This window comes from Chiloscyllium plagiosum, unplaced genomic scaffold (assembly GCF_037043375.1).
Source record: "Chiloscyllium plagiosum isolate Xiang-an unplaced genomic scaffold, Cpla_swu_hap1 HiC_scaffold_14, whole genome shotgun sequence".
Lineage (NCBI taxonomy): Eukaryota > Metazoa > Chordata > Chondrichthyes > Orectolobiformes > Hemiscylliidae > Chiloscyllium > Chiloscyllium plagiosum.
The window spans coordinates 28,850,191-28,877,771 of record NW_028270152.1 but is presented as its reverse complement, the minus strand read 5'-3'; the positions used below and the strand labels follow the sequence as shown (position 1 = coordinate 28,877,771).

At 40.8% G+C, this 27,581-nt stretch overlaps 2 long non-coding RNA genes across 2 annotated transcripts in view; one reads left to right on the top strand and one right to left on the bottom strand.

The window, feature by feature from the left end:
* Nucleotides 1-568: 568 nt before the first annotated feature.
* Nucleotides 569-27,047, bottom strand: LOC148147942 (uncharacterized). The gene is made up of 3 exons (XR_015759386.1): nt 26,986-27,047; nt 26,144-26,207; nt 569-651 (listed from the first exon to the last, which is right to left on the bottom strand). It is a non-coding gene; the product is annotated as an uncharacterized LOC148147942 (long non-coding RNA).
* The window catches only part of LOC148147941 (uncharacterized), a 117,433-nt gene continuing 100,369 nt past the window's right edge, over nt 10,518-27,581 (top strand). The window contains exon 1 of the long non-coding RNA XR_015759385.1: nt 10,518-10,624. This is a non-coding gene — a long non-coding RNA (uncharacterized LOC148147941). The remainder of the gene's footprint in view (nt 10,625-27,581) is intronic.

Here is a 27,581-nt window from a genome sequence, read left to right as displayed (position 1 = left end):
GAATCGTAGAAATTAACATCCACACATCTACTTCTTTACCAGTTTCCTCTTTTAAGACACTTGGATGAAAGCCATCTTGACCTGGAGACTTGTCAGTCTACAGTTCCATCAATTTATATAGCATCACTTACCTTCATGTTTGTAAATTCATTATCTCTTTAATTCAGGAAAGGTTCCGTTGGATTGTAAATTTTGTGGCAAGTTGGAAAATGCTCACATGATGTTTTTAATAAAGAATATTTTGTCAATAAAATTGAGTTGAGATGCAAACTGAATTCCATGTCCCTTTGACAACCGCACCAACAATAACAATTGGGTAAATTGCCTTGTACATAAACTGGTCAAAATGTCCAAAGCACAGATTATGTACTACACATGGAAACTCTGAAAGTCTTCATTTCATTTGGAGACTTTGGAATGTTCTGATTAAATAATAAAATCAGTCCTCTTGGAAAGTGATACCACAAAATACATTTTGAATCGCCACATGAAAAAGAGCAGATCAGAGGATAGGAATACTGTGGCAAATAACTCACCTCCTGTCATCCCAAAGCCCATTCACCAACTACAAGGCACAAATCTGGAATGTGATGGAATAATCTTCACTTGCCTGGATGGGTACAGCTCCAACAACACTCAAGCAGCCAGTATCTGTTAAAAGGTAGATATACATTGGTTTTGGACATCAGTGAAATGTTTTCTATGGGGACTGGTAAAGATATGGAGGAAATGCATAATCCCAGATGCAGCTTTGGAGACTTTGATCCAGTATGTCTGTTGATCTGACAAGGAAAATCTCGTTTATTCAGGGAGTTTGGGATGGAGGGGAGGGTTTGGACAGAAAGTCCACTTGGCAATACCTCCTCCACCACTGGAATTAATCATCAAGAAATTCAATAGTGCGAGTTCAGCTTTCATGATATGGTTATTAAGCAGGAGAAGTTTATTAAACTGCCAGATTTGTCAAGGGACAAGTTTTACTTCTCACATCTCTGCTCATAGTTGCAATGATGCTATTCACAATACCTCCACCCCTACTTCACTTCTTTATTCCAACAATCTTCACTCCACCTCTTCATTCACTCTGCAATTTCTCATCTTGCTTCTACTGCAGTCCTCATTCCCTGACAGCTCACATTTTCCTACAGCATATGAGCTATTCTCCATGATGGGACCATTTCCAAATAATTTGACAAGGATTTCACAGAATATTTTGTTGCTTGCTGCTGCTGTGTGAGTAAAGCATGTGGCAGGAGGTGGAAGTTGCAAGTGGCTGAATCTGTCACTACATATACCCTAAATCCCTCTAATAAAGAAAGTTGCACTGGCCATCATGGGCAGAAGATGAGGCATGACATTGGTGAGTGGACAGCACTGAAGGAGTTGCTGCATAAACATAATTTTCAACTGGAAAGCCACATTGCTCAACTGAATTTCAATGCATTTATGGTCCAACTTGATCTAATTATGTGGAATTAAATGGGGATAGAATTAAAAAGATGACTCACTATAAAGTATATATTGAGCCAATCAATAAATCCTTCAAAGCTGAAAACACAACAATGGATTTTGTCTTAATTGCCTAAGTGATAACTGGTACATTGTCTGCTCTTTATGGGGCCCTCCTGATTTTTTCTGTATTGAAGTCAAAATCTACCCTAATTCATTCCTGAAGAAGGGCTAATGCCCGAAACGTCGATTCTCCTGTTCCCTAGATGCTGCCTGACCTGCTGCGCTTTTCCAGCAACACATTTCCATCTCTGATCTCCAGCATCTGCAGACCTCACTTTCTCCTAATTCACTATCACAAGACAAAATATAATTTACATAGTTGAGTTATGGAAGACACATTAACCTGGAAGTTTTAATTCTTTACTTGAACTAAGCCTATAGGTATCTGTCATTTGCATTACTGTAAAACATTGTAGATAACAATAGATTTATTTATTTTTACAGTGAAATCATCTACATAATATAAAGCTTTTAATACAATGATCATAATAGCAACTTTGGGAGCAACTTGTACATCAATTTTTATTGTAAGGAAAGAAAGCCAGCGTTTCAAACTCCTGCATGACACAAATGCAACAGGATTTAATGAAAAGGCAGCACTGGAATAATTGTCGGTGGATATCAATTTTCTTTTGCATTCTAAGAATTAATGAAGATGCCATTCACTGCTGCATGGGGACATGACTTAGTAGGTGGCATTCACAGAAAGTAGTGGTCTACTGGTGGACTGTTAATCCTGAGGTAATGTTCTGGGTACCCAGATCCAATCCTGTCATGGAAGATGGTGGAAATTGTATTCAATAAAAATCTGGAAGTAAGAGTCTAAGAACCCATCTGGTTCACTAATTTCCTTCCTTTAGGGAAGGAAATTGCAATCCTCACCTGTTTTGGCCTACATGCGACTCCAGACCTGCAACAATGTGGTTCACTCTTAACTACCTCTTGGCATGGCAATAAATGCTGGCCGAGCCAGTAACACCCTCATACCGTGAATAAATAAAAAAAATGGTTTGATAACACTTGTGACTTGAATATTTCCAACAATCATTCATTCAAAAAAAAGATTTAATTTAATAACTTGTTTGTACTGCACTCATACTGGGGTAAAGCTATTCTAGCACTGGACTTTGATTTGAACTATGATAATCATCAATAAGCCTGCTGGAGGGGTCATAATGGGGACATTCAGGAGGGAAAGAGATTGATATGAAGTGATATGTGTGATATATATTAAGTCCTTCCACCCTATTACACATACTAGAAATAACCAAAAGCCAACATTGATAAAATGAGACATGCATTTCTCTGAGAAACCCAAGGAAACAAAATTCCAATAAAGATTGACAATCTGTATCTATTTAATTCATTGTAGCAAATACAATAAGAAACAGCATTTGCTAAAGAAAGTTAAAAATCACACAACACCAGGTTATAGTCCAACAGGTTTATTTGGAAGCACTAGCTTTCGGAGCGCTGCTCCTTCATCAGGTGAATGCCCTGACAATCACCTGATGAAGGAGCAGCACTCCAAAAGCTCATGCTTCAAAATAAACCTGTTGGACTATAACCTGGTGTTGTGTGATTTTTAACTTTGTACACCCCAGTCCCACACCGGCGTCTCCAAATCATTGCTATGGAAACTCATGCTTGACTTAATCTTCATCTAGGCACCCAGTGATATAATCATCTGTTTTAAGAAGAAAGCAGCAATTATTTGAAATAGATCGCAACATTGTGGCCAATGACAGAAACCTAGAAAAGAACCTGAAGCAGGACAATGACTGTCAAAATGCAGTAATAACATATATCAGGAAGACTCTTAATTGACATTGATAGACTTTGAACTTCAAACCAGCCTATTAAGTCATCATCATGATTTTACCTTCAGATGTTGGTTAGAATACCTTCTTTTTAAAAGGTATCGGTAAGTTCCACCTTCTGACTTCTTTGCAGGTAAAAGTAGAGAGCTTCACTGTGTAAAATGCCTGCAATTTTCCTTCAGCAACCTGAATCTCTGTAATATCTCAGGATCACCAATGGTGTAATTATGCTTTCCGGCATGATCTTTATTTTCAAATAATTTGTTAGCGTTTGCTATTAAGAAAAAGTGTTATTAATAGACAATACTTCAGGCTACCCATGCCTATCACATTCTTTTATATGTCCATTTTATCAGATATACTGTGCTCAAACTGTTTCAGAAATTGACTTAACGATCAAATTGGTGCGTATATCAACAGGATAAAGAGCTACATGTTTAGTTTATGTTATCAATTCAGTCAGACCATTGCAGATTGTACAATTGTATCAGTTCTGCCATCTCTCTTTATTATTGGCATTCAGTTTGAGTGCAGGTTAGCTCAATTGGCTAAACAGCTGTATTATAATGTTTATGGGCTACCAACAGCATAGGTTCAATTCCTGCCCTAGCTGAGTTTACCATGAAGGATTCTCCTTCTCATTGTCTCCCTTTGCCTGAGGTACAGTGACCCTCAGGTTAAACAACCACCACTTGTTTCTCTCTTTAATGAGTGAGCAGCCCTATGATCTGGTAGGACTATGACAACTCTGTCACTTGTGGGATATGCTGACATCTTTTTCCGCCTCTACTTTGCCTTTGTGATGGTGGTCCTGCCCTTCTGAAGAGCTGGAATCTATATCATGGATGCACTCTGCAATGCCAAACAGTTCTAAGCATTTGACCCAATAATGATGAAAAAATTGTGATATTTACCCCTTGCACAAGGGTGTGTGTTTTAAAGGAAAACTTGGAGGCTACGCTGTTTACGAGCACCCACTGTACTAGTCCATTTAGATGCTGGAGGCTGAGGGTATGGGAGATCTTTGGGAAGAGGACATTATCCTTGTTTATAAGGAGCACTTATTTTCTGCTCTGTACTTCCCTCATGGCATATAGCTGGGATAATAAAAAATCCTCATCTCATTCCCCTCAAAGTTGATTTTCAAAAACAATATTATATTATATACTCTCACAATAGCAATACAGTACAGCTTCTTGTTACAATCCCTTCCCCCACCATGTTACATGGTCAGAAAATGCTGATAAACAAACCATATCATAAATTGCAATGACTGAAACAGGGAGGTACTCAATAGATTAACATAAGAGCAATTTTTCCTTATCCAGAGCAGAGTTATTATGGCTTGAATTTACAAGGAATCGGCTACTACGAAGCAAAATTAATTTTTCACTCCCTGTTGAGAAAACATGATTTAGTATCCACTGAATAGATATGCCTTGCTACACAATTTCTTTAGCTGTCCCTGAGAGGCAAAAGGATGCAATGGTACCCAACTTCTACGTTTGCTATGGTTTCTGCAAGTAACATTTAAAAAATGTAGTCACGCATAGCTGGATTACCAACCAGCTGAAGACGGCATGTAGTCATGGTTACAGTGACTCAAAGGCTGCCTCGAGTGTTTGCAGAGATAAGGCCAGTTTCTATCTGACCTTATCTCTGCTCCTGGTACAACACCACTGACAGAGGAAAATTGTATGTTCCACAGCAATACTGTTGATTTGTCTTTCTGTTAATCAGCATTGCCTGCCCAGAGCAATTCTATTAGTGCCTGATTAAAGGAGAAAGTCAAAAGCTGGCTACAATTTAGCTGTAAACTTTAGCTTTTGTCTATGCTGCTGTTATTGTGTGGATATAAATTCTACTCATGTCACTTAAATATATAGTGAAACTGGGTAGTTGTTAAAATAATGAAGAGTTTCACAATTATGTTTCGGAGTTGGTAGATTCAGTGCAATTTTATTCTACAGCTGAAACTTATAATTAGTTCCAATTGAGTTTAATTGTGCAATACTTATTACTTGCAATTTCTGCTCTGATGTGATCATGTTAAACAGGTTTCCAGATTTCCTTTATTTTTATAAGATGCTTTCCCCTTATCCCCCAAAACACAGACGCAGAAAATAAATAAATCCATTTAAAGCTTCACTAAAAACCTGCACATGTTAATATATGCAACTCAACAGTCTGGAATATACTGATATGTCGAAATAAAATAGAAGCAAGCAAATAAATCAGAATGACACACTTTTGAAAGAGAGCCTTGTTTTCCCAGGATTTCAAGCTTAAACATTGCTCATGGGAATTGTAAATATCCCTTCTGTATTTTTTTTCATCACGTAGTTCAGCATTATATGTAGAGAATGGAAAGTGAATGTCACTTGTACAGATTAATCTGTTTGAACCATAACTCCTGTTCAAATCACCCCAAGCTTAATTTTGATCTGCAACTATATGTGTGATAGATTATTCTTTGTAATGCTGAATGTTATGATCTCATCTGAAGTTATTACTCAACAAGTCAGATCACAGACTGAAATGAGGCAGGATAATCAATGTTTTGCTTTAAAGAGATGGTCTTTCATTTAAAAAATACACTCATTGCTCCAGATTTGGTTTTAAAATCAACACAATAAAAGAAATGAAAATTAAATCAACCAAATTATTTATATATATAACAAAGGTTTAAAAATGTAGAAACCCACAATAAAATATAATTCCATTAATCACAAAAGCAGTCCTTTACAGTATAAAGCTTAATTTAACTAAGACTTCAATTGCCAATCTTGAGAATGCAATAGCTTCTTCCTTGAATCTTCACGCAACTGAGCTTAGATTTTCTCAGTTTCAAATTAGCCCTTCAGAGTCTTAACCAAACATTTCTGGTATAGAACTTTAAAACTAAACTTCATAGACAGAAAGGTTCTATTTTGCCTGACAGAGGAGAAGCACCCTAAAAGCTTGTGATTTCAAATAAACCTGTGGACTAGAACCTGGTGTCATGCAACTTCTGACATTGTGGGTTTGAAAAATGCTGTCTAAGGAGCCTTGTTAATTTTTTCAGTACAACTTGTAGATGATAAACTGTTGCTACTGAGCATTAGTGTTAGTGGAGGTTAGAGAACATGTATGGTTCTGGTGTGAATCAATTGAGCTGCTTTGTCTGGGATGGTATCAAAGTTCTTGAGTGTTGTTGGAGCTGCACTCGTCCAGGCAAGTGGAAAGTATTCCAGTACACTCTTGATTTGTGCCTTGTAGATGTTGGGCAGGTTTTGGGAGTCAGGGGGTGAGATATTTGCTGCAGACTCCCTTGCCTTACCCTGTTCTTGTAGTCATAGTACTTATATGGCATAAATAAAAAAAGAATACTGAAAATCTGAAACAAAATCAGAAATTGCTGAAAAACCGTGGCCGGTCTGGTAGCATCTGTGGAGAGAAAGCAGAGTTAACATTTCGGGTCCAGTGACCTTTCTTTAAACTTGTCCAGTTCAGGTTTTAGTCAACAGTAAACTCTAGGATGTTGTAGTGGGGGACTCAGGGTGGATTCATACAGGGATCTGCGTGCTGTGGGCTACAGTGAGGAGTGCAACAAGGTGCACCTCGATGTCTCAGATCAACTCATTCTATTTTTGTATTCTTCTCATGAGAGGCATGGTGAGATTCTCACTGAACAGCAGTGAGTTGTCAATTGACAATGATTAATATTTGTTCAAATTGCCTCATTAATATTCCGGTTGCAATCTTATCAAACTCACCTAACAAACTCGATGTCAAGCAAACCCAAAGTCCTTCAAGTGACTTCCATGTTAGATACTAGGGACCAGCATCTCTAGACACCAGTCACATGCATTTCATGTCCAAACATTGGCATCCAACATGTGCCAGCCTCGAATAACTCTCAATTCTATTCTTCAGTGCTGCACCTTGGACTGCATCAACAACTATCATTGGAAAGCTGTTGCCAGGGCACTATATGCTCAGAGACACGCACCTAGTTTATGGACTGGACCAGGCTGCATCTCTTGGCTTCTAGCTTGCTGTCATAGCACTCATTCACTCCAAGCCGACCTTGATGCTCAGAGCTTGGCTTTGCCTTGCTTTACGTATTTGCACTTTGCCTCCACAGCCAGAGATACCAGGCACATATTTTACTGTCTTATTGTGCCATTTAGTGCAGCTGCAAAGCCGGGAATCTTATCATAGTTGTCAGCAGACCTCTGCCCAGTCAGGTGATCCCAGCACAGTAAGTCAAGAGCAATCTTATTCATAGGCCGTCAGGGTGATCAGAATCAGGATTCTTTCTTCATAAGGGGGTCAGGAGTAGAATGCCAGCAGGTCACCACTGTCATGAATTTTCTTGCCCTACTCTGGGTTATTTTCCTCTTGGCATGAGAAGCAGAAAGGTGAAAAGAGTGGCACAACCATTATAGTTGGTCAGGGGTGGGGGAGCAGTGTGGTAGGTGGCTAAGGCAAGTGAGTAGGCAGCACAGAGGGCAAACAGAGTGACTGGTGTCATGGATTGGGGGTGGGTGAGGATGAATGGGGAGGATTTTGCAGGTATTAGTGAGAAAGGTAGCACATGAACCTTTGTGGGAGGAGAATACAGTAACAGAGACAATATGACTAGCACAGAGAAGATGGTGGTTCTTACGCTGATGGAGTGGAGAAGAACATTGACCATTTCTCTGTAGCACTGGGAATTCCTGAAATGACTGAGACTGCTTTAACGTGAATGGTGACTTTGGAATAGCTTGACAAAATCTGATGTCTTAGCCCCCACTGCTGGTCCTGGAGGAAGAGGAAATCCCGAGTCAGAACCATCCTGTCCAGCAGTTACACCAGTTTCCCACTTGTACAGTGACCTGCCAATTTCCCCTTTTCTGCCATGTCTGAGGCGAGTGGTAGGAAGCATGCAGGGTAGCTCCAGGCTGACAGAGCTTGTTTGGATGCTCAATAATCATTTCAAAATGTTGCCTGTTTTTCAGGGCTGCCAGTCAGTTCCAAGATACCGCTGGGTGGTGAGTTGTTCTGGGAACATTGCATGACTACGTGAGGCTGAAATCAGACATGATACACACCATATGGTTGGTAATGGAAGTTAAATCGATGAGTTTGGCAAGATTCAGTGAGCAAACTTCCATCCAGAAGGAGAGGAGCAGCAGGTACATGGGAACACCACCTGAACATTCCCCTCTAAGTCATTCACCATTCTGACTTGGAAACATATTGCTGCTTCTTCACTGTCGCTGGGTCAAAACCCTGAAATTCACCTCCTGAAGGGCATTGTGGATCAACCTACAGCACGGGGACGGTAATAGCTCAAGAAGGGCAGCTTATCACCACCTTCTCAAGGAAAGCTAAGGACAAGCAGCAATACCCACGTCCCACAAGGGAATAAAACAAGGATCTGGAGAGTGAGATTAGTGGAGATAATGCAGCTCCAAATTAATGGGTGGAAACAGCTTCTTTTGTGCCGTACGAGACTATGATTCTCGAAACTGAACAGTAGTAACATCAGCAAATTTGGGACGAGCTGAACCCTCCAGCAGCTGTTGAACAATCTCTACTTGAAGAAGCCGAAGCAGAAGGTCCCCTCAGGATGTGGAGGTGGTAGAGGAGGCTCTGGATCTATTATCATCAATGTCAACTCCTCTTAATGAGTGAAGCACATTGATGCCTGCAGACCGAGGATACCCAAAGACATTTTTACAGAAATATGTCACCTGCATTCTGAGAAGGTGGCCATCCCATCCTGGTGGCCTTCATGGTGATAGCTGCACTGAAATCTCATTCAACTGGCTGCTTCCAAGGATCTACTGGTGACCTACGTGGGATCTCTCAACCTTCGAATGTATCAAGGCTGTTTTTGATGTATTTTGTACATTACCAGAATACACCATTTCATCCCATTTCCCTGTGACAAGGTCAGTGCTGTAGCCTGGTCAGTAACTGTGGCACCACAGCTGGCTTTCCCCATGGACAAGCCCCCATAGGCTGTTTACACATCACATTGAGAAGGACATCTAATACAGCTGATTCATCACCATCACATCTTAAGAGTTCTGTGTCAGGTACACTAGAGCTTCCACGATGCCTATATCCTTGAGAATGCTTGTGATTCTGCTTCAAGCATGGATGCCCTACAAGGATGGCTGCTGAGAGAGAAGATTAACCCGCTGCAACCATGATTGATGACTCCATTACATAAACTCTTGACTGAGACGTGGTGTAGATATAATGCAACCCATTCTTCCATCAGGGCCATTACAGAGCAGACAATACGTCGCTGAAGATGAGGTTCCAGCGCTTGGATTGGTCTTGAAGAGGCCCTTGCAATACACTCCATTTGAAGTGTGTTGCATAATCCTAGCATGCTGATGCAAAGAATTGATATAATGGACACTGAAGAGATTGGAGGGTGGCAGCATCCTGCTGAGGAGAAAGATAACGACATTGAACAGGAGGACCACTACCTCCATCATCAAGCTATTTCGTCCTTCGCCTCTGAGGAAGAAGACACAGATCACTCAGAGGATGTACTGGCAAGGCTGCCTTGTGCACCTGCACCAGTTCAGATACTGAGATTGTGATGATTATTTTATCTAGATTTGAGTCAAGAGCACCTTCTGTGAGTACGTCACTGCCATCTCTCTGCAGCTGGCTGGGGAAGACGTGCTCCAGGTCACTAGCTATCAGAGGACTGTTAGGTAAAAACAATGACTGCAGATGCTGGAAACCAGATTCTGGATTAGTGGTGCTGGAAGAGCACAGCAGTTCAGGCAGCATCCGAGGAGCAGCGAAATAGACGTTTCGGGCAAAAGCCCTTCATCGGGAATACCAGGATATCAGGAACTGCTGTGCTCTTCCAGCACCACTAATCCAGAATCAGAGGACTGTTGGAGACCGGGCACCTGCTCAGTCCTAGACAGGAGAGTTATCCTTGGTGTTTGCAATCAGGAACTTCATACAAATGCACAAACAGACACAGGAGCAGCAGGCAGGTTTGTTGGAGGATCTGGCAAACAGACTCAAATGTTGGAGGACTCTACCAATGCTATTTGCACCATGTTGCCTCTGGCATGCAAGATTCTGGCTGCTCCATAATCACAGGGAAGACCTGCAGCTGTCCACTTAAGTGCCTGACTGGGCCTTCCTAAGGCAGGAGATATAATGCTTTCACCGGCTGTGCAGCCAGTGGGTAAGGCCCTCTTTGCCTGCATTAAATACTGAAAAAAAGATATCTGCGGTGAATGATGTACTATTAACTTCATGAATAACAACAGTGGCAAAAGGTAAAGTTTAAAACAAATATATTCTTTGAAAATTTTGAACCAAACACTGCAGCAGTCTGTCAGCAATTTCTGCTGCAAAAATTTCTTTACCTTTTTTTATTTAACTATCATTACGAATAGAAATCTTCACCTAAGATTACATTACAGCATTTCCAGGAAGCAATAATGTAGAAAGTTTCTCAGTACTAAAGATATAAGGCGAGGCATATTAATTGCTGACAGCATTGTGTAACTGAACAACAAAATTTGATAATGTGAAGATTGTAACTGTGAGCCTACTCCAAAAGGAGCTAATGGAACCAAAGAGCTTTTATGGCACTATGTGAAAAGCAAGCTCATGACTATCAGCTTTTCATTTTGAATATTGCATAACATGATAAAATATTGTATAAATTTGTGCAGTTGTCAATTGAGAACAAAAGACTAAAAATTGGCTTGCTATATTATCACGGTTTTAATTATTTATCAAAATATAAAAACTTGAAAATCTTCATGATGGTGAGTTTGTGAAATTTATTTTCACTTAGGGTACAAGAAAAGCCATAAGGTTCAAGCATCATGTTTGTAATAACAGCGACAGGCGTTTATAATTTATCTTGGGAGGCGTAACACTTGTCTTAACCTTCTCTTAGCTATTCGCAGCACATATTGGTAACTTAGATTAGGGAACGAAAAGTAATATCTCAAAGTTTGCAGATGACACAGAGTTGGGTGGGAGGGTGAGCTATGAGGAGGATTTAAATTTGCCTCAGAGAGATTTGGACAGGCTGATTGAGTAGGCTAATGCATGGCAGATGAAGTATAACATGGATAAATGTGAGATCCACATTGGTCACAAAAATAGGGAGGCAGATTATTAACCGAATGAGGATAGATTAGGGAGGGAGGAGGTACAATCAGCAGTTGAAAGAAAGCCAATGAATGCTATGTTGGTCTTCATGGTGAGATGATTCGAGTAAATAACTGCAATTCTACAGGGTCTTGGTAAGACCACACCTGCAGTACTGTGTGCAGTTTTGATGGCTTTATCTGAAGAAGGATGTTGGGGCTATGAAAGGAATACAAGAAAGGTTGGCCAGACTGATTCCTGGGATGGAAGAACTGACATATGAAGGCAGACTAGATCAACTAGAACTATATTTACCAAAGTTTAGAAGAATGAAGGGGGAGGGCTCTCATAGAAATGTATACATTTTAGAACAGGACTAGACAGTATAAATGCAGAATGTATTCCTGGTGACAAAGGAGTCCAGGAACCAAGGTCACATATTAAAGATTCAGCGTAGGTCATTTAGATTGAGATGAGGAGACATTTCTTCACCCAGAGTGTAGCAAATCCATGGAGTTCTCTGCTAAAAAAAGCAGCGGAGGCTGAAACATTGAATGTTTTCAGATGGAGTTGGACATTGTTCTTGGGGCTAACGGGATGAAAGAGTATGAGGAGAAAATGGAATAAGGTTGAATAATCAAACCATGATCATATCGAAAGGTACAGAAGGCTCCAAAAGTCAAATGGCCTATTCCTGCTCCTATTTTCTATGTCTCTATGTCCCTTTTCCTTTTCCTCATGTCTGTGTCTCAGTCATGGATCAATTCGAGGCACTCTTACCTTTGGGACAGAGGATTTCCTGCTCTAGGAACTCAGTGTAACAGCCCAGAATGGAGCATCAATGCAGCACTGAGGACACATTGTATTGTTGGAGGTGCCATCTTTTGGATGAAACTGTAAACTGAGACTCCATCTTCCCCATCAGCTGGATATAAAACATTCCGTGGTATTGTTTGAAAAAGATTAAAGGAATTATTCCTGATATTCTCACCAATATTAATCCCTCATTGAACAGTATAAAGACAGATTTTCTATTGTTTATCATGGCATTCCTGTTTGTGGGAATTAGTATCAAGTTTTTACATATGACCAATAACTGCAATTCAAAAGATTTTTCATTTGGTGTGAAGCTTTTTGGGACATCCTGTAACTTTGAAAGAGTGATATTGCCAGCTGATAGGAATATTGGACAAGCCAGATCCCAAAGATGATCCCTAGCTTGATGATCATATTTTTAATTTATAAAATTTGTTTCCATGATGGTTAGTCACTGAAATATATTCATATGAGCTTGCAGATATTCTTTGACAAGGGAACATAAGTTTTTTTACAAAAAAAGAAAGAAAACAAAACAAATATAGAAGACATTTGGCAAAATTTTAACATGAGCATTAAAGCAAATTCTCAACATGCATCAAAACACTATCTGTTTTTGATACTGAATCCCAGCAAAATATCACTCAACTTTTCAAATCGTTACTTAATTGACATATTCCTGTTTGATTCTCTTGGATTGCTGAGACTATTTTTATTTGACAATTTCTTTCTGAGTTTGATGGGCACGTCTGATGGCCTAAATATTTTCAGTTCTAACAACTTGAATATTTCAAGCCAAACTTTTCTCATTCGGAAACTCCATATTAAAACTCTTCAGCTAGGATGATTGGTTCCCGTGAACAGACTTGATTCTCCTGCTAAAGCAATCTGTTCCACCTTCTGAACTGAAAGCTTGAATCTTGTGTCGAAACTAATCTAGTTGCATTAATGTGTTTACCCTACCTGTCATAAATGCAACAACATAAACATTTAGTCCAGTAACACAACAGGTGCTCCCCGAGCACTTAACTGCAGCCACATGCTTTCTCAGAATTGATGCACATCGGCCATTTTTTATGGATGATTTACTATCTACTTAAAAAAAACCCAAAGAACTAACCCACGTTCATCTGAGCTACATATCTGAGAGGGAGGTGGTTGTAGATGGGGCAGTGACAGGGTGTAGTGAATCTATCGGCAAGGTTTTTCACGTGGTAAAACAAAGGGATCAGTTAAAGTGTGTCTGTTTTAACACAAGGAGTGTCAGAAATAAGAGTGATGAACTTAGAGCATGGATCAGTACTTGGGACTATGATGTTGTGGCCATAACGGAGACATGGGTTCCACAGGGGCAGGAATGGTTGCTAGATGTTCCAGGGTTTAGAATGTTTAAAAATAACAGGGTGGGTGGAAAAAAAGAGGAGGGGGGGTGTAGCATTGCTAATCAGAGAATGCATCACAGCTACAGAAATAAAGGTTGTAGAGGAAGGTTTGTCTACTGAGTCAGTATGGGTGGAAGTTAGGAACAGCAAGGGAACATCATTGGGAGTTTTCTACAGATTCCCTAATAGCAGTAGGGAGATTGAAGATTTTGGAAAAATGTAGATGTAGCAGGGTTGTTGTTATGGGTGACTTCAACTTTCCCAATATCGACTGGAACCTCCTTAGTGCAGATGGTTTGGATGGAGCCGTTTTTGTCGGGTGTGTTCAGGAGGGTTACCTTAATCAGTATGTAGACAGGCCAACAAAGGGAGAGGTCATTTTGGATTTGGTGTTTGGCAATGAGCCAGGACAGGTATCAGATTCCACGGTGGGAGAACACTTTGGTGATAGAAACTAAAACTGTCTCACATTTACCTTGGAGAGGGAAAGGAGCAGTTACCAAGGGAAGATATTTAACTGGGGAAAAGGAAATTATGATGCTATCATACAGGAGTTGGGAAGTGCAGACTGGGAGCAATTGTTCCACAGAAAGGGCACAGCAGACATGTGTAGACTGTTTAAAGAGCAGTTGTTGTGAGTGATGCACAAATTTGTTCCTCTGAGACAGGTAAGAAGGGGTAAGATTAAGGACCTTTGGATGACAAGAAGAGAGGAGCTTCTCATCAAAAGGAAGAAGGCAGCTTGCGTAAGATGGAGGAAACAAGGATCTAGCACAGCTTTAGAGGATTACAGGCTTGCTAGAAAGGAGCTCAGAAATGGACTGAGGAGAGCCAGGAAGGGGCACAAGAAAGGCTTGGTGGGGAGAACCCAAAGACATTTTACTCATACGTGAGGAATAAGAGAATGATCATGGAGAAGGTAGAGCTGATCAGGGATAGTGTAGGGAAATTGTGCGTGGAGTCTGAGCAGATAGGGGAAGCCCTAAATGCGTATTTTGCTTCGGTTTTCACTAAGGAAAGGGACCTTGTTGTGAATGAGAACGTTGAGGAGCTGGGATACAGGCTTGACCAGATCAAGATTGATGAAGTTGATATGCTGGAAATTTTGGCAAATAATAAAATTCATACGTCCCCAGGGCCAGGCCAGATTTATCCGAGGCTGCTCTGGGAAGTGAGAAAGGAGGTTGCTAAGCCGCTGGCGAAGATCTCTGCTTCCTCACTCTCCACGGGAGTCATACCGGAGGATTGGAAGGAGGTGAATGTTGTTCTTCTTTTCAAAAAAGGTAATTACAGACCAGTCAGTCTTTCATCTGTGGTCAGCAAGGTTTTGGAAAGAATTCTGAGGGATAGGATTCATGACTATTTGGAAAAGCATGGCGTGATTAAAGGCAGTCCGCATGGCTTTGTGAGGGGCAGGTCATGTCTAACTAATCTTATTGAGTTCTTTGTGGAGGTGACAAGACAGGTTGATGAAGGTCGAGCAGTGGATGTGCTGTATGGACTTCAGCAAGGCATTTGATAGGGTTCCCCGTGGTAGGCTCATTCATAAAGTCAGGAGGTATGTGATACAGGGAGTTTTGGCTATCTGGGTTCAGAATTGGTTAGATGATAGAAGGCAGAGAGTGGTTGTAGATGGGAAGTATTCTGCCTGGAGGACAGTGTTGAGTGGTGTCCAGCAGGGCTCTGTTCTTGGGCCTCTGCTTTTTGTAGTTTTTATAAATGACTTGGATGAGGAGGTTGAGGAGTGGGTTAGTAAATTTGCAGATGACACAAAGGTTAGAGGTGCCGTTGATAGTATCGAGGGCTATTGCAGGCTGCAGCGTGAAAAGACAGGATGCAGAGCTGGGCTGAGAAATGGCAGATGAAATCCAACCTGGATAAGTGCGAAGTGATGTATTTTGGAAGGTTGAATTTGATTGAATACTGATTATAGGATTAAAGACATGGTTCTTGGCAGTGTGGAGGATCAGCGGAATCTTGGTGTTCAAGTACAGAGGAAACTTGATTATCCGAATACCAATTATCCAAAAATCGGATTATCCAAAGGAGATCTCGATGTCCCGATAGAAACATTACATCAAAGACATGTTTCCAGCAGTGATTGCGTCTTTTGTTCATAGCGATTAAACGGACCCCGTCTCCAAATGACTGACCTCCCACCCTCTCTCTCCCCACACTTTCCCTGGAGTTCTACAGAGGGATGTACTCGAAACCCCCCTTCCCAGGAATAATCTCTCAACATTGTCCTGTAATGGGCAAACATGGAACCTGTCAAAAAGTTGCAGTAAAAAGTTGTGTGTATGGGTGTGTGTGTGTGTTTGTGTGTGTGTGTGGTTGTTGGTGTACAGTCTGGCTACCCCAGAGAGGGGCCGGGGGTGGACGCGGGGGCGGTAGGGTGTGTGTGTTGGGGGCAGGGTCTCGTGCTTTGTTCTGGGGGCTGGGGGCAGGGTTGAACCAGGTTTGGAGGCGGGGTTTGAGCGGGTTTGGGGCAGGGTTGGGGGGGTGGGGCCTCACGCACTGTGTGCTGCTGCAGTCTGTTGGACGAGGAACAGACTTTAAAACTCCGAGCCCCAAAGGAAAGGCTTTTAATCAATTTTCCGAATAATTGATTATCTGAATGAAATAGTGCCCGCCTATCACGTTCGGATAGTCAAGTTTCCACTGTACGTAGATCCCTCAAAGTTGCCACCCGAAAGGACAGGGTTGTTAAGAAAGCATATGGTGTTTTGGCTTTCATTAACAGGGGGATCGAGTTTAAGAGCTTCGAGGTTTTGCTATAGCTCTACAAGTCCTGGTGAGACCACACTTGGAATATTGTGTCCATTTCTGGTCACCCTACTATAGGAAAGATACAGAGGTTTTGGAGAGGGTGAAAAGAAGGTTTACCAGGATGCTGCCTGGACTGGAGGGCTTGCCTTATGAAGAAAGATTGACTAAGCTCGGACTTTTCTATCTGGAGAGAAGAAGGAAGAGAGGAGACCTGATTGAGGGTATACAAGATAATGAGAGGAATGGATAAATTCAATAGCCAGAGACTTTTCCCCAGGGCAGGATTGACTGATATGTGGGGTCATAGGTTTAAGATATTAGGAGGAAAGTATAGAGGAGACATCAAGGGTAGGTTCTTTACGCAGAGAATTGTGAATGCATGGAATGCATTGCCAGCTGTGGTGGTGGAAGCAGAGTTCTTAGGGACATTTAAGCACCTGCTGGACATGCACATGGACATTAGTGAATTGAGGGGTGCGTAGGTTAGGTTATTTTATTTTACTTTAGGGTTAATCTTCGGCACAACATTGTTGGCTGAAGGGCCAGTTCTGTGCTGTCCTTTTCTATGTTCTTTGTTCTATCAGTTATGATTAAAATGGTGCTGGAAATGTACAGCAGATCAGGCAGCATTCGAGGAGCAGGAAAATTGACTTTTCGGGCCTGAGCCCTTCATCAGGAATGAGGTAGGAAGCCTTGGAGGTGGAAAGATAAATGGGAGGGGGTGTGGCTGGGGAGAACGTATCTGGGCGTGCAATAGGTGGTTGGAGGAAGGGGTAAAGGTGATAGGTCGGGGAGGAGAGTGGAGAGGCTAGGTGGGAAGGAAGATTGACAGATAGGACAGGTCATGAGCAGGGTGCTGAGCTGTAAGTTTGGAACTGGGGTAACGTGGGGAGAGGGGAAATGAGGAAACTGGTGAAGTCCACATTGATGCCCTGGGGTTGAAGTGTTGTGAGGCAGAAGATGAGGCGTTCTTCCTCCAGGCGTCGGGTGGTGAGGGGGTGGCGATGGAAGAGGCCCAGGACCTGCATGTCGTTACCAGAGTGGGAGGGGGAGTTGAAATGTTCGGCCACGGGGCTGTAGGGTTGATTGGTGCACGTGTCCCAGAGATGTTCCCTGAAGCACTCTGCGAGAAGGCATCCAGTCTCCCCAATGTAAAGGAGGTCACGTCGGGAGCAACAGATACAATAAATGACATTTGTGGAAGTGCAGGTGAAACTTTGATGGATGTGGAAGGCTCCTTTGTGGCCTTGGATGGAGGTGAGGGGGGAGGTGTGGGCACAGGTTTTGCAATTCCGACGTGGCAGGGGAAGGTGCCAGGATGGGAGGGTGGGTTGTTGGGGGGCGTGGACCTCACCAGGTAGTCCCAGAGGGAACGGTCTTTGTGGAAAGCGGATAAGGGTGGAGAGGGAAGGAAATCTCTGTTGGGGTCCATTTGGAGGTGGCGGAAATGTCGGCGGATGATGCGGTTTATGCGGAGGTTGGTGGGGTGGAAGGTGAGGACCAGGGGGGTTCTGTCCTTGTTGCAGTTGGAGGGGTGAAGTTTGAGGGCGGAGGTGCAGGACATGGATGAGATGCGTTGGAGGGCATCTTCAACCACATGGGAAGGGAAATTATGGTCTTTAAAGAAGGAGGCCATCTGGTGTATTCTGTGGTGGAACTGGTCCTCTTGGGAGCAGATATGGCGGAGGCGGAGGAATTGGACACACTCATCTGTCTCTACTTTGAAATCCATATCTTTCATCACAAAAAAGAGCTATGAATGTAAATTTCTCAATTTATTAATAGCCTACTTATTATATGTTTTTGATATTCTGCATTTTGATGTCCAGCTTTATCAAATCACTTCCCTAGATTTCATACATGTATTCCATTGATACAAAAACAATTATGAATGTTGGTGCTTTAGCATGATACCATGATTTCATCTCAGTGAAAGCAATGCCTTTGGAATGTTATATCACTCCTCTCTAAAAAGCAAGTTATACAATCTGAATAGCATCTATATTAACCTCAATTTACTCTATTACTCAATAGTCTGTGAGGTGAGGGAGTAATATTTCCCAGTGACAGTAAAAACCAAGAGGCAGACTAATCATATGCAAAAAGTGTGCCGTATAATTGGCAATAGAAAGTGTATTTGCAACAATACACCTAATGGCACACATATTTTCGTATTGCTTGCTGTAACTTTGAAATTGATCTTAACTCCTGGATGGGAAACAAAAGGAACTGATAAACTCCTTGTTTGGGAGCATCCATGGGAACTGTAGCTGATTTTAAAGAACATTAATCTTGCTTGAAAGCTGTCTACTGGAAAATGGCTGGAAGAGGAATGCAGCTAGCAGGCTTAAGACAGATTGAAATCAGAAGCTCATGTGGCTGGCTGCTGTAAGTTAATTGCGAGAGGTGTCAGACTGCCTAGCGGTGAAAAGGGGAGCAACGTGGGCAATAAGTCTTTCGGGCACCCCCAAAAGGAACATTTTAATTCACCTTACACAGACTCTGCTGCTTTCCGAAGAAGCAAATGACATTACAGAGGAGGTGGCAATCCTGTTGGAATGGTAAGATAAATCTTTGCACGGCTTCTTTAATTGCACCACTTCTGTATTCCAATTACTGAGATTTGTTAAATAATTTGACAAGTAATAAATAGAGGTGTATAGGTTAGGTGGATTAGCCATGGGAAATGTAAGGGTTACAGGAATAGGGTAGAGGGGTGGGTTTTGGTGGGATACTTTTCAGAAGGTCGATGTGGACTCAATGGGCTGAATGGCCTGCTTCCACACTGTAGAGATTCTATGATTCTATAATTTTCTTTGCTTGTGAACATACCTTCACAAGACAATTTAAAGTACTGGGATTGTAGAAATTGTTTCAACCATTCTGCCATGAGGCAACAGACTTCCTTCAGTTACAACTGATCCCCAAATTAAGATGCTGATGATACCAATATAGTTACAATGCCATTGATTGTGGAGAAGTGCCCAGTGCATTTTTCTCACAGTAGGTAAAACACAAAATGAGTAGAGTTTACTGAAAATAGGGGTTTAAAACAGGACTTGCATTAAAAAGTTTAGGTAGTGGTGAATAAATTTTTTTTTAAATTTCTTTTGACTTCAGAATATTTATTTGTTGCAACAGGTAAGCGGGGGGAGTCAGTCCCACACTTTTTAACTTTTCCTTGGTCAGCTGTAGCAAATTTTAAAAATATACTTTTTAGCTATTGCATTTCAATTAAATATTAGTTAATTGAACAGGACGTTGGTTCGGCCACTGTTGGAATATTGCGTATAATTCTGGTTTCCTTCCTATCGGAAAGATGTTGTGAAACGTGAAAGGGTTCAGAAATGATTTACAAGGATGTTGCCAGGGTTGGAGGATTTGAGCTATAGGGAGAGGCTGAACAGGCTAGGGCTGTTTTCCCTGGAGGGTCGGAGGCTGAGGGGTGACCTTATAGAGGTTTACAAAATTATAAGGAGTATGGATAGGATAAATAGACAAAGTCTTTGCCCTGGGGTGGGGGAGTCCAGAACTAGAGGGCATAGGTTTAGGGTGAGAAGGGAAAGATATAAAAGAGACCTAAGGGGCAACTTTTTCACACAGTGGGTTTCACACAGATGTGTATGGAATGAGCTGTCAGAGGAAGTGGTGGAGGCTGGTACAATTGCAACATTTAAAATGCATCTGGATGGGTGGGACTAGATTGGGTTGGGATATCTGATCGGCATGGGTCTGTATCCATGCTGTACATGTCTATGACTTTATAATACATCAAAATGTATTAATAATGAATTAATACATCTAAACGCAAACAGAAACTGCTGGAAAAGCTCAGCAGGTCTGGCAATATCTGTGGAGAGAAATCAGAGTTAACGTATGGGGTTGAGAGATTCATCCTTTGTTTTTGTTTCTGAATTACAGCATTTACAGTTCTTTCCGTTTTTATTGAACTGGTTCTGAATTTTCTTGAGTGAAAGAAAGAGAAATTTTATTTCTTATTACCCCAAAGAATTAATGCAAATGCAATATTAACACTCTCAAAAATACAAACTTTAAGCCTAAAACGAAATGAGAAGTTGAAAAAGAACAGGAAAAAAGACCACACAGGTGTAGTTTAAAGTTCTTAGAGTCCTTGATTGAAACCTGAGTCCATGATTATTGGTACAATTCTCGGTTCAGAATAAATGGTTGCTTTCCCAAGTTATGTTTTCATCAAGCTTTTGAGAGATGATAAGGCCCAGGAAGAGAGAGGGAGAGCACAAATTCTAACTGATATCACAAATTCATTTTTCCTTACATCTTGTGCTGCTGCAAACCAGCTGAAATAGGGTCCACTTGTTTACTATGGAGTCTGTCTTCATTGTTTTGCTAAGCCAAATACCTCACAGCCAACCAAATTTTAATCTTCAAATATATGAAGTCATTACGTAAATATGAACTAATCAGGATGTGGATTTCTTGATGCTGACTTGTCTGGTTTAACTGTCTTTGGATAAAATGGTAATTTCAATCCAGCCAGTTTAGTATATTCCATTTGGATTCTTTGGACTTAACTCAGTCTGTGGTCAGGCGATCACGGCAGCCATTTTTGGTTAGTGTTTGTCTTTTTAAAAAAAATCACTTTAGTCCATCAAGGATTAAAAACAAATGATCAAATTTGAATATCAAAAGCCCCATGTCATTGTTGTAACAAATTTGATTAATTGTAATTTGAAGAGCAATTTGAATTCACAGATAGATGGCAGTGTTAGCTTGTAAGAAATATCAAGCACCCATTCTGTGTTCAAAGATACATTTTGACAGATTAACCACAATGTCAGATCCATCAGCACAGAAAATGGTGAGAACTTCCAAAAGAATCAGAATCCCAACCAACCATTTGTCAGTCATATATAATTGATAAATCATCATCTGACTGAAATTTACATTGTAGATAGGATTAGGACAATGCTCACAGGAATAAAAGAAAACGTTAAATTTTGTCCTGAATATTTTCATAGTGAATCTAAAAGGTTATTAGAATACTCACTATTTCAGAATTCTTAATGGTGATGTAATATTAATGGCGTTTTCATGTTTCTTGGATGGATCTTATTTTTGCTTGTGGTTTGTTTTTCCAGGTGCACAGGTTATTTTTGGAGTTGTCACAAATCAGACAGTGAAACAGGAATGTACTCACTTGCAGAAGTATGAACTCAACAAAATAATGTGTATACTCTATTATATTTCCATCATGGCTTATTTATAGTGGCTGTTGAATTTGAATACTCAGACCCGTTATATCAATGATAATTAGTAAACAAAATGTACATATATATTACTGTTACTTTTTAAAAATTTATTCATGGGATGTGGGCAACGCTGGATGGACTTGCATTTATTGCCCATCCCTAATAGCTGTTTAGGTGATTTTTGTGAACTGCCTTCTTGAACTGTTGCAGTTCATGTGGTGTAGGTACTACCATAACAATGCAATGCTGTTAATGGAGGGAGCATCATGATTTTGATCCAGCGACACTGAAGGAACACTGATGTGGTTCTAAGTCAGGATTGTCTGTGTCTTGGAAGGGATCTTGCAGGTTGTGGTATTCCCTTCCATTTGCATAAAGGTGGATAAATCCCCAGGACCTGATCAGGTGTACCCTATAACTCTGTGGGAAGCTAGGGAAGTGATTGCTGGGCCTCTTGCTGAGATATTTGTATCATCGATAGCCACAGGTGAGGTGCTAGAAGACTGGAGGTTGGCTAACTTGGTGCCACTATTTAAGAAAGGAGGTATGGAAAAGCCAGGGAACTATAGACCAGTGAGCCTGCCATCAGTAGTGGGTACGTTGTTGAAGGGAAACCTGAGGACAAGATTTACATGTATTTGGATTTACATGTATTTGATTACAGATAGTCAACATGGCTTTGTGCGTGGGAAATCATGGCTCATGAACTTGATTGAGTTTTTTGAAGAAGTAACAAAGAGGATTGATGAGGGCAGAGCGGTGGAAGCGATCAGTAAGGCGTTTGACATGTAGATTGGTTAGCACGGTTAGATCAAATGGAATACAGGGAAGACTAGCTATTTCAATAGCTAGTTGGCTCGAAAGTAGAAGACAGAGGGTGGTGGTGAAGGGTTGCTCTTCAGACTGGAGGCTTGTGACCAATGGTGTGCCACAAAGATCGGTGCTGGGTCCACTATCACTTATATAAATGGTTTGAATGTGAAAATAAGAGTAGAGAGTCATAGAGTCATGGAGATATACAGCACGGAAACAGAACCTTTGGCCCAACTTGGCCATGATGACCAGATATCCTAACCTAATCAAGTACCATTTGCTGGCACTTGGCCCATATCCCTCTAAGTTAGTTTGCAGATGACACCAAAATTGGAGGTGTTGTGGACAGCGAGGAAGGTTACCTCAGAGTACAACAGGATCTTGATCAGATGGTCCAATGGGTTGGAAGTGGTAGATGGTGTTTAATTTAGAGAAATGTGAGGTGCTGCATTTTGGAAAGTCAAATTAGTAGAGGACTTACACTTAATGGTGATGTTCTGGGGAGTGTTACCGAATAAAGAAACCACTGAGTCCAGGTTCATAGTTCTTTGAAAGTGGAATCGCAGGTAGATAGGATAGTGAAGAGGCATTTGGTATGCTTTCCTTTTTGGTCAATGCATTGCATATAGGAGTTGGGAGGTCATCTTACTGCTGTACAGAACATTGGTTAGGCCACTTTTGAAATATAGCATGCAATTCTGGTCTCACTACTATAGGACGGATGTTGTGAAACCTGAAATGGCTCAGAAAAGATTTACAAGGATGTTGCTGAAATTGGACAGTTTGAGCTACAGGGAAAGGCTGAATAGGCTGACATTATTTTCCCTGGAACATCGGAAGCTGAGGGGTGACCTTATAGAATATAATAAAATCATGAGGGGCATGGGTAGGGTGAATTGCCAAGGTCTTTTCTCCAGAGTGGGGGGAGTCCAAAACAAGAGGGCATAGTTTTAAGATAAGATGGTGGTACGTGTATGGAATGAACTGTCAGAGAAGTGATGGAGGCTGGTACAATTGCAGCATTTAAAAGGCACCTGGATGGGTAAATGAATTGGAAGGGTTTAGAGGGCTATGGGTCAATTGCTGGAAAATGGGAATAGATTAAGTTAGGATATCTGGTCAGCATGAATATGTTGAACCGAAAGGTCTGTTTCCATGCTGTACACCTCCGTGACTCTATGACTGTATGCTATCCTTATTCTGGTAGGCAAAACAGGTCACAGGTTTGGAAAATGTTGTCTAAGGAACTTTGGTGAAGCTGTCCTAAAATATAATGTAAAGTTAATGGAGTTCTATCTATATAAAGGAAATGGTAAGACAACTAAGCAAGGTTCTTGTGACTCACTGTCAACATTCCTCCAGCACATATGCATTTTCCAGGATAGTTCCAAATAATCAGATGGAATTACATGTAGGGATTGAAAGTACAGCCCAAATGTGAACTGTACGTAGTGTAAAAGCCTCATAATAATATTAACTTGTAGGAGAGGTAAGGCTCAATAATGAGTGCAACCCACATGAAAACTTGTCACCTAGTGTTAACACCAGCAAAAGTCTTCCATTTTTAGAGTTCTGTTTTATCACTTTTCCCAGAAACAGCTTCATCTTTCAACTGCATCCTACAGTGTTCTTACATTGCAAAGAACTCTTAGACTGCCAATAATCTCAAAGTTGTGCCAGTTCATGTAATGCTACAATCTCTTCTGTAGATTGGACAAACTCATTATGTCTGAGATGTGTGCAATAAATCGTTGTGCTTAAACAACAAGGTCATGCAACTTTGTAAGGTCCCCTTCAGATCACACACCATACTGACTTGGAACAATATTGCTCTTCTTTTGCTGTTCTCATGTTGATAGCTATACCATATGGTTTGTGGTGAGTTCAATAAGATGACTCACCGCAACCTTCTCAACAGAGCTAGGAATGGGTAATTAATGCTGACCTCAACAGCAATGTCCATATTCCTTGAATGAACGAAAGGGAAGCCCTTGCCCGGAAATGAAAAATTATTAGCTCAACATCTCATTACTTCAAGTTATGAATGGTTTTAGGAGATTTTAAAATGTCAAGCATTAAAATACTCCAGTTTTCTTCTTGCTATTCCTTCATCTAACCTTACTTCCACTCTTCTACAGTCTCTGACTTGATGTGGAATTTATTTCACTCTCATTCTAACTCCTTTATTTCTCAATTCTTCAAACTTATTAGTCGAGGAGATACATTATTTAGCCCATTGTTCACCAAAGTACTAGATGTTGCCTTCATTTAATCAGCTCACACTTGCAGCAACTCGTTTGTAGCAAAGGTTTTAAAAACTACATTTACACAAGTAAACCTGACTAGAGATGTACAGCATGGAAACAGACCCTTCAGTCCAACCCATCCATGCCAACCAGATATCTGACCCAATCTAGTCCCACCTGCCAGCACCCGGCCCATATCCCTCCAAACCCATCCTATTCATATCCCCATCCAAATGCCTTATAGGTTGCAATTGTACCAGCCTCCACCACTTCCTCTGGCAGCTCATTCCATACCTGTACCACCCTCTGTGTGAAAAAAGTTGCCCCTTAGGTCTCTTTTATATCTTTCCCCTCTCCCCTAAACCTATGCCCTCTAGTTCTGGACTCTCTGACCTCAGAGAAAAGACTTTGCCTATTTACCCTATCCATGTCCCTCATAATTTTGTAAACCTCTATAAGGTCACTCCTCAGACTCCAACGCTCCAGGGAAAATAGCCCCAGCCTGTTCAACCTCTCCCTATAGCTCAAATCCTCCAACCCTGGCAACATCCTTGTAAATCTTTTCTGAACCCTTTCAAGTTTCACCACATCTTTCCGATAAGGAAGGAGACCAGAATTGCACACAATATTTCATCAGCGGCCTAACCAATGTCCTGTACAGCTGCAACATGACCTCCCAACTCCTGTACTCAATACTCTGACCAATAAAAGAAAGCACTATCCTATCTATGTGTGACTCCACTTTCAAGGAGCTATGAACCTGCACTCCAAGGTCTCTTTGTTCAGCAACACTCCCTAGGACCTTACCATTAAATGAATAAGTCCTCCTAAGATTTGCTTTCCCAAAATACAGACTAATGGAATACACTAAGAGATGCCCTGTTCCTTTAAATTCTAAGGCCACTAAACTGTCTATGTACAAAAGACTTTTGCAGGTAAAATAAAACTTGGCATTTGACTGCTTTTTGTTGGAATCTGCAGCCAAGTCTATCTAAAGAATAATATATGAGTGTCAGTAGTGATTACCATAATTAACTAAGCTTTTCCACAGGACAATTATCAGCTTTCTTCTGACAGTTTGTAACTTCATTAGGAGCCACAGCTGCTGTCATCATTACACTGATTAGTTACACAAAATTATTTTGAAAAAGACAATTATCATCAGTCATTACCCATCAGCAACACTGCAGGAGAGGAGAAAGTTGCCACATTTTCCACAATGAGAACATTTTTAAAACCTTGTTTTCAAACAAAATTGCACAAAGACTTATTAGCTTCTAAAGGATCAGGCTAAAACTCATGTTAAATAGCATTTACTGCTGAATATTATAAATTAGTAGGAGATATGGGGTGTATGAGTTGTACTATCTGTTCTTGCTATTTTTGCTTCCAATTTATGCTGAAACTGCACCAATATATTAGAGTTAACTTACTTCAAGTAGTCTATTGAAATATATTTCTCCACTTGGGAAGGGATAAAGAAATACTGGCAGAAATCTGAAATAAAAACATATTGGCTGTGAAATTCAGTTCATTGATGATATACCAAGCAACATTTTCCCTCTCTTGAAGCTTAAACACACTTCCGATGCTAACTGCACTAGACGGCATATTGGCGGAGACGTCACTGTATTTGTAGCAAGTATCCATCAGAAGAATGTACAGTAGCTGATTGTGACAAACTGTCATTCTGATTCTCTGTTGCAAAAGAATGCTAGGATTCTCTATTCCAAAGAACTGAATACATTTAAAATCACTACAGGAATGTGCTTGAAATCAGCTATTCTCAAAATCAACACAAAAATTTAAAAAAATTAAACTACCAAATTGCCCAATTCTACTTAACTATCTAATTCAGGTTAAAATAATCCACACAATAAATTTATTCCATTAACAAATGAAAAACTGCTGTTTTACTTATAAATTATTTTTGATCAATGGCAAACAAAGTATTGCTAACTTCTAACTCTGTAAGATATACTCTGCTGCTTTTTAAAACTCCGATATACATTGAAAGAGACAAATAAAATACAAACATAATGGATAGCGAAGAAACAATGTCAGAGAAGCATGGTTCTGGCACCAGTCTGGATTCTGGGAGGCAATGTTTTTGTTTGTTTCCTTTTGATCCTTTCTGCTGCTCTCCTGATCAGATGAATAAGTGATGCATGGATTTTCAGTCTTTCATTCTCTGGTTGGCAATTCACCCTTTTCAGTGCCTTTGAAAGTGGCATTTCCCTTTTAAAAGTGGGGAATTGTAGAGAAATCAACTTACAAATGAAAGATGAGGGACAGCAGCTAGTTGCTAGAGATTTTCTTTTACTTCACACACAGAAGAGAAAGATAGAGAATTGGATGCTTTCTCTTTACAGGCTAGATGTTTCTGTTGTATTGTTCACAAACAAGGCTGTAGCCTCCAGCTGGGAACCAGTCAAGAAGTTGTTACTATGCTGAGCCCTCTTGAGAACACCACAACAACTAATGCCAATTGTAAAACCAATCAGAAGTATGTATATGGGTAGAATTGGCCTGAACACATCTAGGTGGTGCTGAACTGTTTAGAATCCTCCTTCATTTCTCCAATAAAACAACATTGTTTTTACAACTCACAATGTGCTCCCGGATTTTACCTTGCTTTCCTCTTGAAGTAGCATCTTTTCCCATTTTTAGTCTATAGTTAAAAAACGGGTGGTTTATATTCTGGCAGGCCTGCCCGTGCACTAATCATTTCACTGGGCATTTCCATCAGTCGTTTTCCTTATGTGAGCCTATTGAATTCCTTATCCAATCCTTTATAGCAGAAATCATGTGTAATCTTGCACACTGGAGAGCTGACATCTGATTAATTGAGATGGTTTGAGGGTGAATGTT